This window comes from Rhinoderma darwinii, chromosome 1 (genome assembly GCF_050947455.1).
Source record: "Rhinoderma darwinii isolate aRhiDar2 chromosome 1, aRhiDar2.hap1, whole genome shotgun sequence".
NCBI classification, from domain to species: domain Eukaryota; kingdom Metazoa; phylum Chordata; class Amphibia; order Anura; family Rhinodermatidae; genus Rhinoderma; species Rhinoderma darwinii.
This window is the reverse complement of record NC_134687.1, coordinates 82,842,348-82,862,458: the sequence shown is the minus strand read 5'-3', so window position 1 is coordinate 82,862,458 and position 20,111 is coordinate 82,842,348.

Sequence of the window (20,111 nt, the reverse complement as noted above, 5' to 3'; positions counted from 1 at the left end):
CCTTACAAAGAAGAGTGTGAACGCCAAAGTGTGGACTCCAGAGGCAGAGTCCGCATTTATTAGCCTCAAGAAAACCTTCACTTCAGCCTCGATCCTCCATCATCCTGGCGTATCTCGGCTGTTCTCTCTGGAAGTGGACGCTTCCTCTGTTGGTGCTGGTGCACTTCTGTCCCAAAGGAGCTCCAAAGGAAAGTCAGTAGTATGTGGCTACTACTCAAGACTTTTTTCTTCTGCTGAGCGCAATTACTCCATTGGAGATCGGGAGCTACTGGCCATCAAATTGGCCCTTGTGGAGTGGAGACATCTTCTAGAGGGCGCTGCTCACCCCATCCTGATCTTCACCGACCACAAAAACCTTACCTACCTTCAGTCTGCACAACGACTGAATCCCTGTCAAGCCAGGTGGTCGCTGTTCTTCACCCATTTTCAGTTTGTGCTCCACTACCGTACTGCGGACAAGAATGTGAGGCCCGATGCCCTGTCCAGATCATTTGAGACGGAAGACACGGTGGAGTCCCTTCAGACTATCATAGACTCGTCCTGCATTGTCACTGCTAATCCTCTGCAGGTTAAAGACATCCCTCCTGGGAGGACTTTTGTTCGCTTGGCAGACAGGAGAAGAATTCTCCGCTGGGGACACAGTTCTAAGCTGGCTGGGCATGCTGGTGTCCGTAAAACCTGAGACCTGATTGCTCGTCACTTCTGGTGGCCCAGGCTACCTAAAGATGTTCTGGACTTTGTCTCTTCTAGCACGGTGTGTGCCTCTAACAAAGTGACTCACTCCAAGCCTGCCGGCCTGCTTCAACCTCTGCCTGTACCCAATGCCCCCTGGCAGCACATTGCGATGGACTTTGTCACAGACTGGGTGGTGGTGGACCGGTTCTCTAAGATGGCACATTTTATCCCGCTGACTGGCCTACCTTCTGCTCCTCGTCTGGCGAGTCTCTTCATTCAGCACATCTTCCGCTTGCATGGCTTGCCTCTTCACATCGTGTCAGATCGGGGTGTTCAGTTTACCTCAAGGTTCTGGAGAGCCCTCTGTAAACTTCTGGATGTGAGTTTGGACTTTTCCTCAGCCTATCACCCCCAGTCCAATGGGCAAGTTGAAAGGATCAACCATATCATGGAGAATTATCTCCGCCACTTCATCTCTTCACAGCACGATAACTGGGTACAGCTTCTTCCATGGGCCGAGTTTTCATACAAAAACCACACAAGTGAGTCCACCACTTCCACTCCGTTTCATATTGTATACGGTCAACATCCCAGAGTCCCTCTTCCTGTGTCGACTTCATCTCAGCTACCTGCTGCTGACTCTGCATATGGGGACTTCCTGCAAATCTGGCAACAGACCTCTATTTTGCTGGCAGTAGATCGCATGAAGCGAAAGGCAGATACTAAGAGAAGAGAGCCGCCTCAGTATCTTCCGGGGACTAAAGACTGGCTGTCCTCTCGGAACATTCGCTTGAAGGTACCCTCATACAAGTTCGCCCCCAGGTTCCTTGGTCCTTTCTAGATTCTGCAAAAGATCAACCCTGTCTCCTATAAACTGCGACTGCCTCCTACCCTCAGAATCCCTAACTCCTTCCATGTGTCCCTCCTGAAACCAGTGGTCCTGAACCGCTACAGCAAGACTTCTAGTTCCACAGTTGCCCCCATCGGTCCTTTTGATGTATTCAAGGTAAAAAAGATCCTGGACTACAAAAGGGTAGGAGGAAGGACTTTCTATTTGGTGGACTGGAGAGGGTTTGGTCCTGAGGAGAGGTCCTGGGAGCCAGAAGAGAACCTCAGCGCTCCTGCTCTTATTAAAAAATTCCTCTCTTGCTCTGGCCCCAAGAAGTGGGGGTGTAAGAGGGGGGATACTGTAGCGTCCATGGCCGCGGGCCGTCGGGTTTACTCACCTCCCGACACCCGCAGCCATGGATCCGTGACCGCTGGTCCCTGTCTCCCTTCTAGGAGACACCAGCGCTCATTTACGCTCCATTCGGCTGTGTTCCGTAGGGTGCAGGCGCACGCTCGCGCCCAGCCTCAAAGGGCCAGCGCGCGCAAATAGGAAGTCGTCGTCATCATCAACTGCCACGATTTCCTGGTCTATAAGAAGGCCCCTAGGCCTTCTAATCCTTGCCTGAGCGTTGTTAGTCTATCCCAGTCTGTCTCGCAAATGGTCCCTTAGTGTTTCCCGTTCCAGCTGTTACCCGTGCCCTGTTACCCGTTCCTGTAATCTGTATTGTTCCAGTTCCTGTGCCTACCAGCGTTGGAGTCGTGTCTTCTGCCACGTCCAGTGTCTTCTGCCACGTCCAGTGTCGTCTGCCACGTCCAGTGTCTTCTGCTTCATCGCATACTGCCTGCCACGTCTGGCGCCACCTGCCGCACCAGCCTCCATCCGTGCTGTAGCCACAGCCACCGTCCGGACTATTTCAGGTACCCAAGCATTACTGTCTGCCATTGACTTTCGCATAGACTGTGACCTGGTCAGCTGCCTCCCCGCTACGGCGGAGCGGCCTAGTGGGTCCACATACCCTGTGTCCGTGACATCATGGCCCTTTATCACTCCCCATCTGCTCAATTAAAAATAAATGGCTCCCTCTCTGCACCATTTGCTATTCATAATGGCACCAGGCAGGGTTGCCCTTTGTCCCCATTGTTGTATGTCGTCGTTATGGAGCATCTCATGGCATCAATTCGGAACAGCACAGATATTAAGAGTATTCTCATAGGCGGGACAGAATATAAGTGCTCTGAATTTGCTGATGACCTGTTGGTTTATCTCACGAACCCGCATATATCTCTTCCCTCGTTGATGTCCGAGCTGTCCCGTTTTTGAACATGGTCCAATTTTAAGATTCACTTCTCCAAGTCTGAGGCTTTGAATGTATCCCTTACACCCTCGACGCTATCACTCCTCAAAAGTAATTTCCCCTTCTCCTGGCCTGCTACGGATATAACATATTTGGGTGCACGTATAAACTCTGATCTCTCACAACTGTTCGCCAATAACTTCACCCCTTTACTAGCCAAATTTCGCACAGATCTCGCCTCTTGGCATAAAAAGTAATTCTGGTTTTGCCGTATTAACATTATTAAAATGTCACTCCTCCCCAGGTTGCTGTACTTCCTGCAGACGATCCCTATCTCCATCCCATCCTCTTATTGGCTACGTATCCAACAATGTTTTGGATCCTTCATATGGCCTACGGGTCGTCCCCATCTGAGTAAAACAATTCTTACTCGCTCCAGGGAGGTGGGTGGGGTTGATCTGCCGGACTGTCGGCTTTATTATCTGGCATCGACTCACGCTCGTATCCTTGACTTTCATAACAGTGTCTCTAAACTTTGGGTTAGTCTTGCCCAACAAATCTGTACTTGTACCCTATCTACTCTGCCATGGACCATGCATGGGAATAGACAGACTCCCGCCTCTTTTGTTGTTCTCCATACCCTCTTGGCGCTGCAGTCCTCTGGGATGGGGGGCTGACTGGTTGACCCACTGGGTCCACTCACCCCTATTACTGACAACCCTGCCTTTCCTGCTGGGGAGGCGCATCTTTCCTTCCTGGGTAGGTCTCCTGCCAATCCCAGGTACTTCGCTCTGGTCCTATCCGATTCCTCTCTACTCCCATTAGCCACTATCTGACAAGCTGATACGCCCTCACCTCGTCACATATTTGAATACACCCAGATAACACATTTCTATAGTGTTACTAAGCGCCGTGCTCACCTTCACCGACCGCTTATTGACTTAGAGCGTTTATGTGTCTCCACCCTGTCCCATATGCACGCCATTCCATACTCTATAAAATACTCCTCTCCCAGCGATCCCCTCACCCCATCCTTCCGCAGGGCTTGGGAGACAGAATTGATCGCGACATTCTCTGATGCACAATGGAGACTATGTTTTTCCCTTTCCCAGAAAGCTTCTATAGCCATACGAGCTCAGGAAACTAGCTATAAAATTATTTCTAGGTGGTATTGGGTCCCCACTGCCCTGCATAAATGGTACCCGTCTGTACCTGACACATGCTGGCGTTGTGGGTAGACAGGGGGAAACATGTCCCATATTTGGTGGAGTTGTCCCTCCTTGCAGAGTTTTTGGGAGACAATTCTCCAAATCCCAGACAATCCCCTCTGTTGTTTTGTTTTACTTGGTACCAGCACTCCACACTTTTGGCCCAGCTGATTTTAATTTAGGAATGACCTCATAAGTGTTCCTGCTCCTGCTTGTACTCTCAGTCGGCCACTGGGGGCGCATGGCAAGGTGAGCTCATTCCATCTGTTCACATGTTGTGGTGCTGTGTGGTGGTGTCTGTTGCTGTAGTGCTGCACTTGTGGGGGGACGTGGCCCAGAGCCAAGGAGGCTTGGCACGTTCTGAAGGCATGGGTGCTTTTGGGCCCCTGGGTTGCTCCCTCTGCAGGAGCAGTGCTGCGGTGGCGGTAGCCGCCATGCGGTGCTGCAACCGCTAGAGTAGGGACCCACTTTTAGAGGTCGCCGTGAAGTGGCAAGTGGGCTTGCATACAATTTGATCAAAATGTTACAAAGAACCTCTCGTTCATATTTAAATATTTTGCCTAGCCGCATTGATCATAGTATACAGTGGATGTGCGGTCCATGTCTATTCTCTCCCCTTTGATATGATACAGAGTCTATCCCCTCTGTTTTGTTTTACTTGGTACCAGCACTCCACACTTTTGGCCCAGCTGATTTTAATTTAGGAATGACCTCATAAGTGTTCCTGCTCCTGCTTGTACTCTCAGTCGGCCACTGGGGGCGCATAGCAAGGTGAGCTTATTCCATCTGTTCACATGTTGTGGTGCTGTGTGGTGGTATCTGTTGCTGTAGTGCTGCACTTGTGGGGGGACGTGGCCCAGAGCCAAGGAGGTTTGGCACGGTCTGAAGGCATGGGTGCTTTTGGGCCCCTGGGTTGCTCCCTCTGCAGGAGCGGTGCTGCGGTGGCGGTAGCCGCCATGCGGTGCTGCAACCGCTAGAGTAGGGACCCACTTTTAGAGGTTGCCGTGAAGTGGCAAGTGGGCTTGCATACAATTTGATCAAAATGTTACAAAGAACCTCTCGTTCATATTTAAATATTTTGCCTAGCCGCATTGATCATAGTATACAGTGGATGTGCGGTCCATGTCTATTCTCTCCCCTTTGATAATTCTCCAAATTATATTAGAAGTTACTGGGGTCTCGGTCCCTAGCTCACCCGAGGCTGCCCTTTTATTCATGTTCCCTATGTCATTACCCATTTATAAGACACCTCCTCCAAGCTGCCAAATCAGTTATTCCCCGCAGGTGGCGAACAGCAGTCCCTCCACTGTTGGATGAGTGGTTCCAGGAGGTTGCCTTACTACAATGAATGGAGCACCTTCTGGTTCATTCTGCGGCTGCTTCTGCCAGATACAAGGACACTTGGTCTAAATGGCTTATGTTCCTTTCTTCTTCCACCTATCGTAATACGGTGACTTGAGATACACTGCATATCCTCTCCTTTGGGACTTCCTTGGGGCGGGGAGTACATACAGATGTGATGGGATTTGCTTGCTCTAATCATGTCTCTGCAAGGTGTATAGCTGCTTCTTATTTACTCATGATAATCAGGAACCGGAGTCCAGGTTCACAATGAACGCCCCCCCCCCCTCCCTCGTGGCTCTTCTTTGCCCTTGTCTATTTCCCATTCTATCTTCTCCTTCCCTTCTTGTGTTTATCTCAGGTGGTCATTGGCTTCCTGTGATTGCGCTCACCCACTATTGCCATTGCATTTTAGGATGTATGAGATGCTGAACTGTTGTATTTTTATTTTCATTCTTAAAGGGGTTGTCCAGGAAAAAAAAATCTAAAACCTGTCCCCCCCCCCCCCCCCCCCAGCCTTGGTTTGCCTTCCCTAATACCCCTATTGACCTTCTAACCAGTTTCAGTTTGATCTAAATCGTCACTGTTTCTGTTTGTTTACATCCCTTGCTTCTGGTCCTGGCTGTTTCCTCTCTTGTAACCCACCATACCCATTATCCCCTGCTGCATCTGAGGACAGCTTAAATCCCCCCTTCCTCCAAAGCATCTCAGCTTTTTGCATACTGCCACGCCCCTCTGTGTTCACAGTGTGATTCCCTGCTCTAATTACAGGCACCCAGCTCCCTGCACACTGTCTTACACACTAATAATCATCATTATCCTTTGTGCTTCCATCTATCCCTGATCTAATTACAGGCACCCATCTCCCTCCCCCACCCCTTTCACTGACTGATAAATTTAATTCTGCCCAGTCCACCTATTTCAGACATTTTGTTACACACAATCCAGTATAAGGAGAGATAGGGCACATCCCTTTTATACTTACATGAATAGTTTGTGTTCAGCAAAGTATAATGTAGTGCTGTGGTTTGTAGAGAAATAAACCAGTCCAACAGATAGATGAAAACAGTTTGAACACTTTATTCAATTAACAAATGTTGTTGCAGGCAGTAATTAGGCTAATAGATAAACAAAAAGGGCCATTAGCGATAGCAGGACAATAGAGGAGGAGGAGGGAGCGTGGAGGACAAGATAAAAGGAGGAGGGGGCGTGTTAGGGAAGAGACAAGATGGCCAGGCAGTGCGGGAAATACGAGTGTGAAGAGGGCTGAGGAGGCGTGGATGACGAGATAGACGGAGAGGGCCTGTACTAAGATTGACGACGCTCCGTATCTTTGCTCAGCCAGCACTTCCTGCTGTGCAAAGACACGGCGCGTCAACTACATCTACAAGCAGCAGGACCAGAGGCGGCAGAGCTCTGAAGAGCTCATGAAACATCCGCCCGGCCCACTGCCAGTAAATGTAGTTGATGACGCGCCGTGCTTTTCTCAGCCGGAAGTGCTGGCTGAGCAAAGACACGGTACCTCACAGGAAATAAAAAATTTACCCTGGGTGCGGTAACGTGACGGCAGATCGGAACACGGTAACGCTGGCACAGGTAAGCAGACACTATATTAGAAATGTTATTATAAATGACTAATTAAGTTAAAATTTAAATAAAATTTATTCCCGGACAACCCCTTTTAGCAATGCTCCTTTCTCTTATGCTTCCTCAGACTGCTGTAGTATTTTGCGCTTTCTATAGGATGTGATGTTCACCCTCATGTTTGGGCTGTGCTCTCATTTGTCATGTTCTTTCTATTGTGGGGACACATTTTACCCAACTGTGTTTGTACCTGTTTGTATTAAAACCAATAAAAAATTTTGAATATGAAAAAAAAAGTGATCACACCCCTAGATAAATTCTTTGATGGGTGAAGTTTTCAAAATGGGGTGATTTCTGGGGGCTTTCCTTCATTCTGGGAGCTCAGAGTCTCTCCAAATATTAAATGGGGTTGTTTAACCAATCATGGAAAACTTGGGCCCTGAAAATTTTAGACTGCTCCTTCCCTTCCAGGCACTGCCATGTGTCCAGACAACATATTTGGACCACATTGGGGGTATCTCTGAGCTCAGAAGAAATAGCCTTATAAATGTTGAGGTGCTATTCTTCACTTGCATGCTCTGTGTCTGAAAAATCTGTCCCATAAATGAAGCATTTGTGAAAAGATTTAAAATTTTATTTTTCATGCCAGATTTCCACAGGATTCAGCAAAAAAACAAAAACCTATGGGGTTAAAAAAGTGATTCCACCCCTAAATACTTTGAAGGTTTGTAGTCTTCGAAATGGGGTGATTTATGGGGGTTTTCTATAGTTCTGGGGACTGAGAGTCTCTTCAAAGATCAACTGGGGCTGTGGAACCAATTATGCAAAACTTGGGCCCTGAAAATCTTAGACTGCTCCTTCACTTCCAGGCACTAACATATGTCCAGACAACATATTTTTACTACTTTGGGGGTATCTCTGAACTCAGTACAAATAGCCCAATGAATGTTGAGGTGCTTTTGTTCACTTGCATGCTCTGTGTCTGAAAAATCTGTCCTATAAATGAAGCATTTCTGAAAAAATTTAAAATACTATTTTTCACGCCAGATTTCCACAAGATTCTGTAAAAACTATGGGGTTAAAAAAGTGATCAGACCCCTAAATAAATTCTTTGAGGGTGTGGTTTTTGAAATGGAGTAATTTATGGGAGTTTCCATTTTCCAGCACCTCCAGTGCTCTTCTAAAGTGGCTAGGTACATAAAAATAAGTTCCTACTAAAGTTCTTAAAATTGACATCATTTTTTGAACCATTGTGATATACCCAAAAAGTGACAAAAAGGGTTAAAAATTGTTGTCAATTAGACAAAGGGTAAAACAAATTAATTAAATTTAATATCATATTTATACAATATACTGTATGTGTATATATATATATATATATATATATATATATATATATATATATATATATGTTCCATGTTGGAGTTAAATGTAGGAAAAAATATTTTTTTTAATTTTTCGCCATTCTTGTCGGTTTTTAATACATAAATGTAAACCGTATTGACCAAAATTTTACATCAAAGTAATGTACAATATGTGATGAAAAAACAATGTCAGAATTACTTAGATATGTAAAAACATTGGCGAGTTATTGATAAAGTGACACATACCAGATTTAAAAAATCTCTTCGTCCTAAAACACTAAAGTTGCTCAGTCCTGAAGGGGCTAATTATGGAAGACTATTGTCTAGCAACTGCAGTGGCTTGTCAGTGTTTACTCAGTTTTTCTGTCATGACTAAAACAGACAGTCTAACCTATTACCTCTCCATGGATTTGCGCTCTTAATCTCGCGAGATGCTTAGACTTTCCTTCAATAATAAGCTACATTACCTGAATTGCTTCTATGGCATAACCCAACTTTGCCTTCCCTGTTTTCAGTCCCTGATTCCCAATTGCTTGAAGACTCACTACTTTGACTGATGTATATTCCGATCGGTTTTCTTTCTACGCTCTTTCTTTCAACTGTCTTATAATCATATATATACAGTTGAAGTCATAAGTTTATGCACACTTTAGCAACATTCATTAAAGCTCAGTTTTTCACAATTCTTGATATTTAAAGAGGCTCTGTCACCATATTATAAGTGCCTTATCTCCTACATAAGGAGATGGGCGCTATAATGTAGGTGACAGCAGTGCTTTTTATTTAGAAAAACGATCAGAGCAAAGCGTAATCTCGCTGTAACCTGTCATTTACAGCGTGATCTCGCGAGATTACGCTTGCTCTGCTGTAAGTACCACAGAAACGTTAACGAAGTGCCGGGATTGTGAATAGACATCCCTTCCTGGCTGGAAGGAATGTCTATTCACTGTCTAAGCACTTCAGTAACGTTAATGTATCAGTATAAGACAGCACATAGTGAACAACGCAGTGTCACTATGTGCTGACTAAATGAATGGAGAGAAGTGCATGACGCTGATTGGTCAGCGTCATACACTCCTCTGTACAAAGCCCACTTGGTCTAAAGTAAAAACACGTCTACTTGGGCATTAAGAAACAAATTAGCATAAAGCTAAAACTGCTCCTAACGTGGTAAAAATAGATAGTTCTTCTAAATAAAAAGCACTGCTGTCACCTATATTATAGCGCCCATCTCCTTATGTAAGAAAGAGGGAACTTATAATGTGGTGACAGAGCCTCTTTAATCCGGGTACACATTCCCTCTCTTAGGTAAGTTAGGATCACTGCTATATTTCAAGAATGTGAAATGTCAGAATAATACTAAAGACAATGATTTATTTCAGCTTTTAGTTCTTTCATCACATTCCCAGTGGCTCAGAAGTTTACATACACCAAGTTGACTGTTCCTTTAACTTCTTCCTGACATCCGCCGTACATATACGGCGCTGTCGGGAAGGTGTTCCTGCAAACTGAAGGACAGTTATGATGCGGTGATGGTGCGGGATCAGAAGTCGAGCCCGCAGCATAACCGCGGGGTGACACTGTATTATACGGCTGGCACCCTCCTGTAACGGCCAGGACCGGAGCTATTCTCCAATCCGTCCGATTAACCCCTCAGATGCTGCACTCAATAGAGAGCGCAGCATCTGAGAGGTTTTTACCAGACGTAATCGCTGGGTTGCTATGGCAACTGGAGGCCAAATAATGGCCTCCAGGTCTGCGTTGTACGGAAGCCGATAAGGACCCGCCTCCAACGGGTCCTCATAGGCTTGCTGTCAGTAAATAACTGACTGCTCTAATACACTGCACTACATATGTAGTGAAGTGTATTAAAGTAGCAATTGGAGCATCAGGCCTTCAAGTGCCCTAGTGGGACAAGTAAAAAAAAGTTAATGAAAAAAAAATAAAACACACGTAAGCTTCACGTAAAAAAAAAGCCAAACTGCCTTTTTTTCCCATAATTAGTCCTTTATTATTGGAAAAAACGCTGCGTCCATAATGACCCAAACTATAAAACTATTATGTAATTTATCCTGCACGGTGAATGCTGTAAAAATAAACAATTAAAAACAACGTCAGAATCTTTGTTTTTAGGTCACATCTCCTCCCAAAAAATGGTAGAAAAAGTGATAAAAAAGTCACATTTACTCCAAAATAGTACCAATAAAAACGACAAACCATCCCGCAAAAAATAATCCTTGGCACAGCTTTGTCCACGCAAAAATAAAAAAGTTATGGTTCATAAAATATGGTGACACAGAAAACAAATCTTTTTTAAAAAAAAGTGATTTTATTGTGCAAAACTGCACTACATAAAAAAGTATATAAATTTGGTATTGCCCAAATCGTATCGACCCGCAGAATAAAGTTAACATGTAATTTAGGGTGCACGGTGAATGCGAAAAAAAAATCCAATAAAAAAAATATTCCAGAATTGCTCGTTTTTGGTAATTTCCTATTCAAAAAAATTAAATAAAAAGTGATCAAAAAATCAAAAAGCTGTATGTGTTCCAAAATGATACTAATAAAAACTACAGCTTGTCTCGCAAAAAACGAACCCACACACAGCTCTATCAACCGGAAAATAAAAAAGTTATGGCACTAGTAATGCGGTGATGTAAAAACATCCCAATGTGCAGATCGGAGGGGACACATCCCAATGCGGCCTCTACAGGTGTAGTTTCTAAAATGGGGTCACTTTTTCTTGGTACATCAGGGGTTTTACGAATGCGACATGGCATCCGTAAACCATTCCAGCAAAATCTACGCTCCAAAAGTCAAATACCACTCCTTTTTATCTCAACCCTCCCATATATATATAAATAGCATAATATAACTACATATGAGGTGTTACCATACTCAGGAGACATTGCTTAACAAATGTGGGGGGGGCTTTTTCTTCTTTATTCTTTGTAAAAATGAAAAATGTTGCTCTAAATCTTATTGGAAAAAATTTAATTTTTCATTTTCACGGCTTAATTCTAATTAATTCAGCAAAACACCTTTCGGGTCAAAATTCTCACTATACCCCTAGATGATTCCTCAAGGGGTGTAGTTTACGAAATGGGGTCACTTTTGGGGTGTTTCCACTAAACTAGTACTACAGGGGCTCAGCAAATGTGACATGGCGCCCAGAAACCATTTCAAAATCCAAATGGTACTCCATCAGTTCTGAGCCCTACCGTGTCCAAACAGCCGTTTATGACCACATATGGGGTATTGTTTTACTCAGGAGAAATTTCTATACAAATGTTGGGGTGCTTTTTCCCCTTTAGTCCTTGTGGAAATGAAAAAAAATTATTTGCTAAACCTACATTTTCTTTGATAAAATTTAGATTTTCATTTTCATGGCCTAATTTCAATAATTTCTGAAAAATACCTGTAGGATCAAAATGCTCACTATACCCCTAGATAATTTCCGCAAGGGGTGTAGTTTACAAAATGGGGTCACTTGTGGGGGATTCCTAAAACTGCAAAATCTGGTAAAACCTTCTGTGTTACAAAAACAAATGGATTAAAAATAAATTTGCTTTAATTCTTGTGAAATGCCTAAAGGGTTAAGAAACTTTCTAAATTCTGTTTTGAATACTTGAGGGATGCAGTTTTTAAAATGGGGTGACTTATTACGGGTTTCTAATATATAAGGCCTTCAAAGTCACTTCCCAACTGGAATGATCCCTAAAAAAATAGCCTTTTGACATTTTCTTAAAAATGCGAGAAATTGTTGCTAAAGTTTTAAGCCTTGTAACGTACTAGAAAAATAAAGGAATGTTCAAAAAATTATGGCAATCTAAAGTAGACATATTGGGGATGTTAATTAGCAACTCTTTTGTGTGGTATAACTGGCTGTATTACAAGCAGATACGTTTACATTTAGAAAATTGTTAATTTTTGCAATTATTCGCAAAATTTCGGTGTATTTCACAATTAAATACTGAATGTTTCGAGCAAATTTTGCCAGTAACAAAGTCCTATGTGTCACGAGAAAACATTTTAAGAATTGCTTGAATAGGTAAAATCATTCCAAAGTTATTACCACATAAAGGGAAACATGTCAGATTTGAAAAATAAGGCTCTGTCAGGAAGGTCAAAAGTGGCCACAGCGGGAAGGGGTTAAATAGCTTAGAAAATTGCAGAAAATTATGTTATGGCTTGAGAAGCTTCTGATAGGCTAACTGACATCATTTGAGTTAATTGGAAGTGTATGTGTGGTAGTATTTTAGCCCCTTGATCACCAGGACAAGGGCCGCACAGTCCATGAGGTGAGATGAGTATCTTGCCTCAGGTGACAGCCTGCTGCCTCTCTGAGGGGGCAGCGGCTCCTGCACTAATTGTCCCTGCATCTATAGAACACAGGTACAATTACATGCATAAGCGCTGAATGGCTGGGCAGGACCAATCAGCGCCTTTCAACGACGCCGGACGCTTCCATTGTTGAAAGGTGTTGATTAGCGGGGCAAGTCATTCTGCCCTGCCAATCAGCACCTTTCAACGATGCAAGCAGCGCGATGACGTCATTGTGTCGCTTGTATCGTTCAGCCCCAGCAGACCTATTCAGAAGAGAGAAGGTCTGCATTGCCACAGGACGGCATGGGAACAGGATCAAGGTGAGTATGTAAAGTTGTTTTATTTCTTTATATGTGCAGAAATGTTTGAAAAGTGAGAACCTGAAAACATCTTAGCGGCAAACTGCAGAAATGGGTTGTGGTCGGGAGAAGTCGTCATAGAGGTCTTGACCGGATGGAGAAGAAAAGAGAAAAAGAACAACTAGAATCTGAGACAGTCACTGGTGAGTCACTTAATATAAATGTTTATTCTGCCTCTAATCAGAAATGTAGTCACTGTATGATCTGCAGCGAGATGGTGGGTGGTATGATTATTTTTTTTTGTGAAAACAGGATTTCCCAGCATATCCTTACCATTGTTTGGACCATTCTGGGAGCTGTAGTTTTATGCCGTACAAACCTATACAACAGGGGTTGCACTAAATTGGACTATATTTGTGTTGGTGTTGTATTTATGTACTGAGCTTCTTTTTGATGCTGTATATAAGTACTGAGCTTGTTTCTGGTGTTGTATATATGTACTAAGCTTGGTTCTGGTGTTGTATTTATGGACTGAGCTTCATTCTGATGTTGTATATATGTACTGAGCTTTGTTCTGGCGCTGTATTTATGTACTGAGTGTCACATAGCGGGTTAGTGGACCCACTATGCCGTAGCGGGGAGACAGCTGGCCAAACAACAGGAAACTCCAGCAATGCAATGTCCCACACAAGGGTACCTGGATAGTCCAGACAGTGGCCGCAGCTCTGGCACTGATGGAGATGGGTGCAGCAGATAACGCGAAACGTGGCGGATGACACAGGTGCCGCAGGTTGCGCCAGACGTGGCAGATTCCTCTGGACGTGGCAGATGATACAGGATGTGGCGCATTCCTCGAGGCAGATGACACAGGATGTGGCGGATTCCTCCGGACGTGGCAGATGACACAGGACTCGCAAGTCTGGGGATCCTTGTCGTGGATTGCGAGCTTGCGTCCTTTTGGCCAAAATGATTACCAATACCCCAGGTATTTTTCATTATTATGTATATTCGCTTCTCTTGGACACAGCCGGGTCTTTGATGCTGGGAGATCATGGTGTGTTGTTGTTTGGCATAGCAAGCAGGGTAGCCCGCTCTATGAATTATCAAGGCGTCACAAATAGGCTTCTACCTGGCTATACACGTTGTGCCTCATGACGTACACACTATCCCTCCATGTTTCACTCACTTGCACCCCATTATCCATTTATTTCTATTGAGGCACTTCACTCATTACTGCCCCCTATATTTCACTTATAGTATTACACTTGCACACACACTATTCATTTATTATTTCTTACTACACATCCCATGCACCACACACCACTCCCCTCAAGACTAGTGGGAGTGGCTAAAGCACCTGCTCACCCTTTCATCAGCGTTTCTGACCTGGCTGTGTCCATTTGTAAGTATGGCCTTTTTCGGTGTTTTTGTATATGTCCCCTTGTTTTTATCGGTTCTGTGTGTGACACAGGACGTGGTACGACTCGATACTAAAGGCACAGCATGGGAAACAGGAACGGGTAATAAGGCAAGGGTAACAACTGGAACGAGAAACTCTAAGGGACCATTTGCAAGACAGACTGAAAAAACGAACAACGCTAAGGCAAGGATCAGAAGGCCTGGGGCCTTCTTATAGACCAGTTGATGATGATGACGATTTCCTATGTGCGCGCACCCTACGGGACACAGCAGACCGGAGCGGAAGTGAGCGCTGGCGTCTCCTAGGAAGGAGATGGGGACCAGCGCTCACGGATCCATGGCTGCGGGCGTCGGGAGGTGAGTAAATCCGACGGCCCGCGGACATGGACGCTACAGTATCTCCCCTCTTACGCCCCCTCTTCTTGGGGCCAGAGCAAGAGAGAAATTTCTTAATAAGCGCAGGGGCACTGAGGTTCTCTTCTGGATCCCAGGACCTCTCCGTAGGACCAAACACTCTCCAGTCCACGAAATAGAAAGTCCTTCCTTCTACCCTCTTGCAGTACAGGATCTCCCTCACCTCGAATATATCAGAAGAACCGCTGGGAGCAACTGTGGAACTAGAAGTCTTGCTGTAGCGGTTCTGGACCACTGGCTTCAGGAGGGACACATAAAAGGAGTTGGGGATTTTGAGGGTAGGAGCTAGCCGCAGCTTATAGGAGACAGGGTTTATCTGTTGCAGAATCTCGAAAGGACCAAGGAACCTGGGAGCAAACTTGTATGAGGGTACCTTCAAGCGAATGTTCCGAGGGGACAGCCAGACTTTAGTCCCCGGAAGATACTGAGGCGGCTCTCTTCTCCTAGTATCTGCTTTTCGCTTCATGCGATCGATTGCCAGTAAAATAGAGGACCGGGTCTGTTGCCAGATTTGCAAAAAGTCCCCATAAGCAGAGTCAGCAGCGGGTACTTGAGATGTGGTCGACACTGGGAGAGGGACACTAGGATGTTGACTGTACACAATGTGTAGAATGAACAGACTTGCCAGTCGAGAAGCAAAAGGTAGGCCAGTCAGCGGGATAAAATTTGCCATCTTAGAGAACCGGTCCACCACCACCCAGACAGTGTTGCATCCTGCTGAGGGGGGAAGGTCTTTGACAAAGTCCATCGCAATGTGCTTAAGGGGGCATTGGGTACAGGCAGAGGTAGCGTAGGCCACCAGAAGTGACGAGCAATCAGGTCTCGGGTTTTACGGACACCAGCGTGACCATCCAGCATAGAACTGTGTCCCCAGCGGAGAATTCTTCTCCTGTCTGCCAACCGAACAAAAGTCCTCCCAGGAGGGATGTCTCTAACCTGCAGAGGATTAGCAGTGACAATGCAGGACAGATCTATGATAGTCTGAAGGGACTCCACCGTGTCTTCCGTCTCAAACTATCTGGACAGGGCATCGGCCCTCACATTCTTGTCCGCGGGACGGTAGTGGAGCACAAACTGGAAACGGGTGAAGAACAGCGACCACCTGGCTTGACGGGGATTCAGTCGTTGTGCAGACTGAAGGTAGGTAAGGTTTTTGTGGTTGGTGAAGATCAGGATGGGGTGAGCAGCGCCCTCTAGAAGATGTCTCCACTCCACAAGAGCCAATTTGATGGCCATCAGCTCAAGATCTCCAATTGAGTAATTGCGCTCAGCAGAAGAAAAAAGTCTTGAGTAGTAGCCACATACTACTGCCTTTCCTTTGGAGCTCCTCTGGAACAGAAGTGCACCTGCACCAACAGAGGAAGCGTCCACTTCCAGTGGGAACTGCCGAGATACCTCAGGATGATGGAGGATCAACGCTGAAGTGAGGGCTTTCTTGAGGCTAATAAATGTGGACTCTGCCTCTGGAGTCCACACCTTGGCGTTCACACCCTTCTTGGTAAGGGTAGAGATGGGAGCCGTCAGAGAAGAGAAGTTAGGAATAAACTGCCGGTAGAAATTGGCGAATCCCAGGCACCGCTGTATGGCCCTTAAGCCTTGAGGACGTGGCCACTCCAGGACAGCTTTCACTTTCTCAGGATCCATCTTGAGGCTTTGATCCGAGATGATGTAGCCCAGGAAGGGCAGAGAACGCTTCTCAAAGACGCACTTCTCCAGCTTGGCGTATAAATGATTCTCCCTTAATCATAGTAGAACCTGACGGACATGCCTCCGATGAGTCATCGGATCTGGGGAGAAAATCAAAATATCATCGAGATAAACAACAACACATACATAGAGGAGACCTCGTAAGATATCATTAACGAACTCCTGAAACACTGCGGGAGCGTTACACAGTCCAAAGGGCATCACTAGGTATTCGTCGTGCCCGTCCTGGGTGTTAAATGCCGTCTTCCATTCATCACCCCGGCGAATCCGGACTAGATTATAAGTCCTCCGCAGGTCTAGCTTAGAAATTTTTTTGGCTCCATGCAGCTCAGGTATAAGTGGCAACGGGTATTTGTTCTTGACCGTGATCTGGTTGAGACCACGGTAGTCAACGCAGGGTTGAAGGGTTCCGTCCTTCTTTTTAACGAAGAAGAATCCAGCCCTGGCCAGGGAGGAAGACTTTCATATGAAATCCCTCTCCAGATTCTCCTTGATATAGGCCGACATGGATAGAGACTCAGGCAAGGAGAGAGGATATACTCAACCACAGGGGAGAGAGGCATTACGAACCAGTTCAATGGGGCAGTTATAAGTCCGATGTGGAGGCAGCGTCATAGCCTCCCTTTTGCTGAAAACATCTGCATACTGAGCAAACTGGGGTGGCAGTCCCGCCAATGACTGAGGCAGAGGAGGCTTGACAGGATGGATCTGCAACATACAATGACCATGGCACTTGGAGCCCCATTGTAGAATCTCTCCAGAATTACAGTCCAGGACTGCAGCATTTAGTCGAAGCCAAGGCAGGCCCAGCAGAACAGGATTGATGGACTTGGGCAAAACAAGGAAAGAACTCAGTTCAGAATGAAGGACTCCAAACTGGAGCTTCAACGGCTTGGTTTTGGAAATAATGGGGGATCAGGCAGAGGCAGTAGATTAACTGAGGCAACAGCCAAAGGCGTCTGTAGGGGGACTGTGGGCAACTGAAGATGATCCACAAGCTCTCCCTGGATGAAGTTTGCAGCAGAACCAGAGTCAAGATAGGCAGAAACATGATGCGTGCTCTCGCCGGATACTAGGGTCACAGGAATAGGCAGCTTGAAACAGAATGCTTTATTAGGTACCGTTCCATCTAGGGTTGTCTCTCCAATCAGTCCTAGGCAATGGTGTCTCTCTGGCCTCTGGGGAAACAGGCGCACAATATGGCCTCCGAGGCCGCAATACAGACAAAGTCCAGAAGTGTGTCTGCGTTGTCTCTCCTGGGTAGACAATTTGACATAGTTACTCTGCATAGAATCCACTGGTGGGATGACTGAGGAGGATTGCTGAAAAGTAGAATCCAGCCTAGGAAGTTCACTCTCCCGGAGAACCTCTTGGGAACGCTCCCAGATCCTCATGTCAACCCGGGAGGCAAGTAGGATAAGATCGTCCAGGGTAGATGGCAGATTGCGAGCAGCCAGCTCGTCCTTGGTCCCTGAAGACAGTCCCTGCCAGAATGTGGCCACCAAAGCCTCATTGTTCCAGGTTAACTCAGCAGCCAGGATACGGAACTGAATGGCATACTCACCCACGGAGAGGTCTCCCTGATGTAGGGTCAGCAAAGATGCAGCAGCCGAAGAAACTCTCTTCGAGCGGAAGGTCTGTAAGAAGCACTGCAAGTCACGGGTCTCTGGTCCCTGATATTCCCAAAGAGGATTAGCCCATGCCAGGGCTTTGCCAGTAAGGAGAGAGATGATGAAGGCGATCCTGACGTCATCCGAAGAGAAGGACCTGGCATGTAGTCTGAAGTGCATCAGGCACTGATTCAAAAATCCTCTGCAGGACCTCGGATCTCTGTCATAGCGTGGAGGTAGCGGCAAGAAACACAGGGGATTGGTACCGGTACAGACAGGAAGTGTAGCAAGAGGAACAGCAGGAATGGGTGCGGTGACGACTGTGGTTGGAGCAAGCAGCCAATGGGCAATGGCGCTCACCTACAGGAGGAGTTGGTCTCGTCGTGACTGGAGATCCTCCATCTCGGCCAGCATGGCTTGTGTCAAAGTCACAGGTTGACCAGCGGGGTCCATTGCCTGAGCGTACTGTCACGTAGCGGGTTAGTGGACCCACTAGGCCGTACCGCCGTAGCGGGGAGGCAGCTGGCCAAACAACAGGAAACCCCAGCAATACAATGTCCCGCACAAGGGTACCTGGATAGTCCAGACAGTGGCCACAGCTCTGGCACTGATGGAGATGGGTGCAGCAGATAACACCAAACGTGGCGGATGACACAGGTGCCGCAGGTTGCGCCAGACGTGGCAGATTCCTCCGGAAGTGGCAGATGACACAGGACAAGGCGGATTCCTCGTGGTAGATGACACAGGACGTAGCGGATTCCTCCGGATGTGGCAGATGACACAGGACGTGGTACGACTGGATACTAAAGGCACAGCACGGGAAACAGGAACGGGTAACAAGGCACGGGTAACAACTGGAACTGGAACGAGAAACACTAAGGGACCATTTGCAAGACAGACTGGGAAATCTAACACCGCTCAGGCAATGATCAGAAGGCCTGGGGCCTTCTTATAGACCAGTGGCAGTTGATGATGATGACGATTTGCTTTGTGCGCCCGCTGTCCCTTTAAGGCCGGGCACGAGCGTGCGCGCGCACCCTACGGGACACATCAGACCGGAGCGGAAGTGAGCACTGGCGTCTCCTAGGAAGGAGATGGGGACCAGCGCTCACGGATCCATGGCTGCGGGAGGTGAGTAAACACGACGGCCCACGGCCATGGATGCTACACTGAGCTTGGTTCTGGTGTTGTATATATCTTATGAGCTTGGTTCTGGTGTTGTATATATCTACTGAACTTTGTTCTGGTGCTGTATTTATGTACTGAGCTTGTTCTGGTGCTGTATATATGTACTGAGCTTGGTTGTGGTGCTGTATATATGTACTGAGTGTCACAGCGCAGGGTGTGGACCCACTTTGCCTCGTACCGCGTAGCGGGATAGCACCTGGCCAAACAGGTACAATGCAATGACTATGGTTCAGAAAGGGTACCTGAGGCAATGTAGGCAGTAGCGGTGGAATCAGGCTAAGATGAGGCTCCGACAGTAGACAGACACCAAGCGGGGTGTGACACAATAGATGCAGCGGATGGCACAACACAACTCCAACTCTTGAAGGCACAGAGGCACGGTAGCACAGGATACAGGGTACAGGCAGCAGGAACGGGTAACTCTGGGAACTGGAAAACACTAGGAGACCATTTGCAAGGACAAACTTAAGGAAACACAACAACGATCAGGCAAGGATCGAGAGGGCAGAGTCCCTTTCATAGTCCTGAAGCATTCTGGGCTAATGACAGTATTCTGCAACTGTGCGCATACTGGCCTTTTAAGGCCATGCACGCGCGGGCGCACGCGCCCTGCGGGAGACAGTTTCCAGACCAGGAAGTGAGTGCCAGCGTCTCCCAGGAGGGAGATGCCGCTGGGAACTCTCTCGCCCATGGCCGCGGCCGTCAGAGGGTAAGTCAGGGCGACGGTCCGCGGCCCTAGACGTTACAGTATGCCCCCTCTTACGCCCGCTCTTCTTGGGGCCAGAGCGGGAGAGAAACTTCTTCACAAGGGCAGGAGCATTGATATTCTCCTCTGGCTCCCAAGACCTCTCCT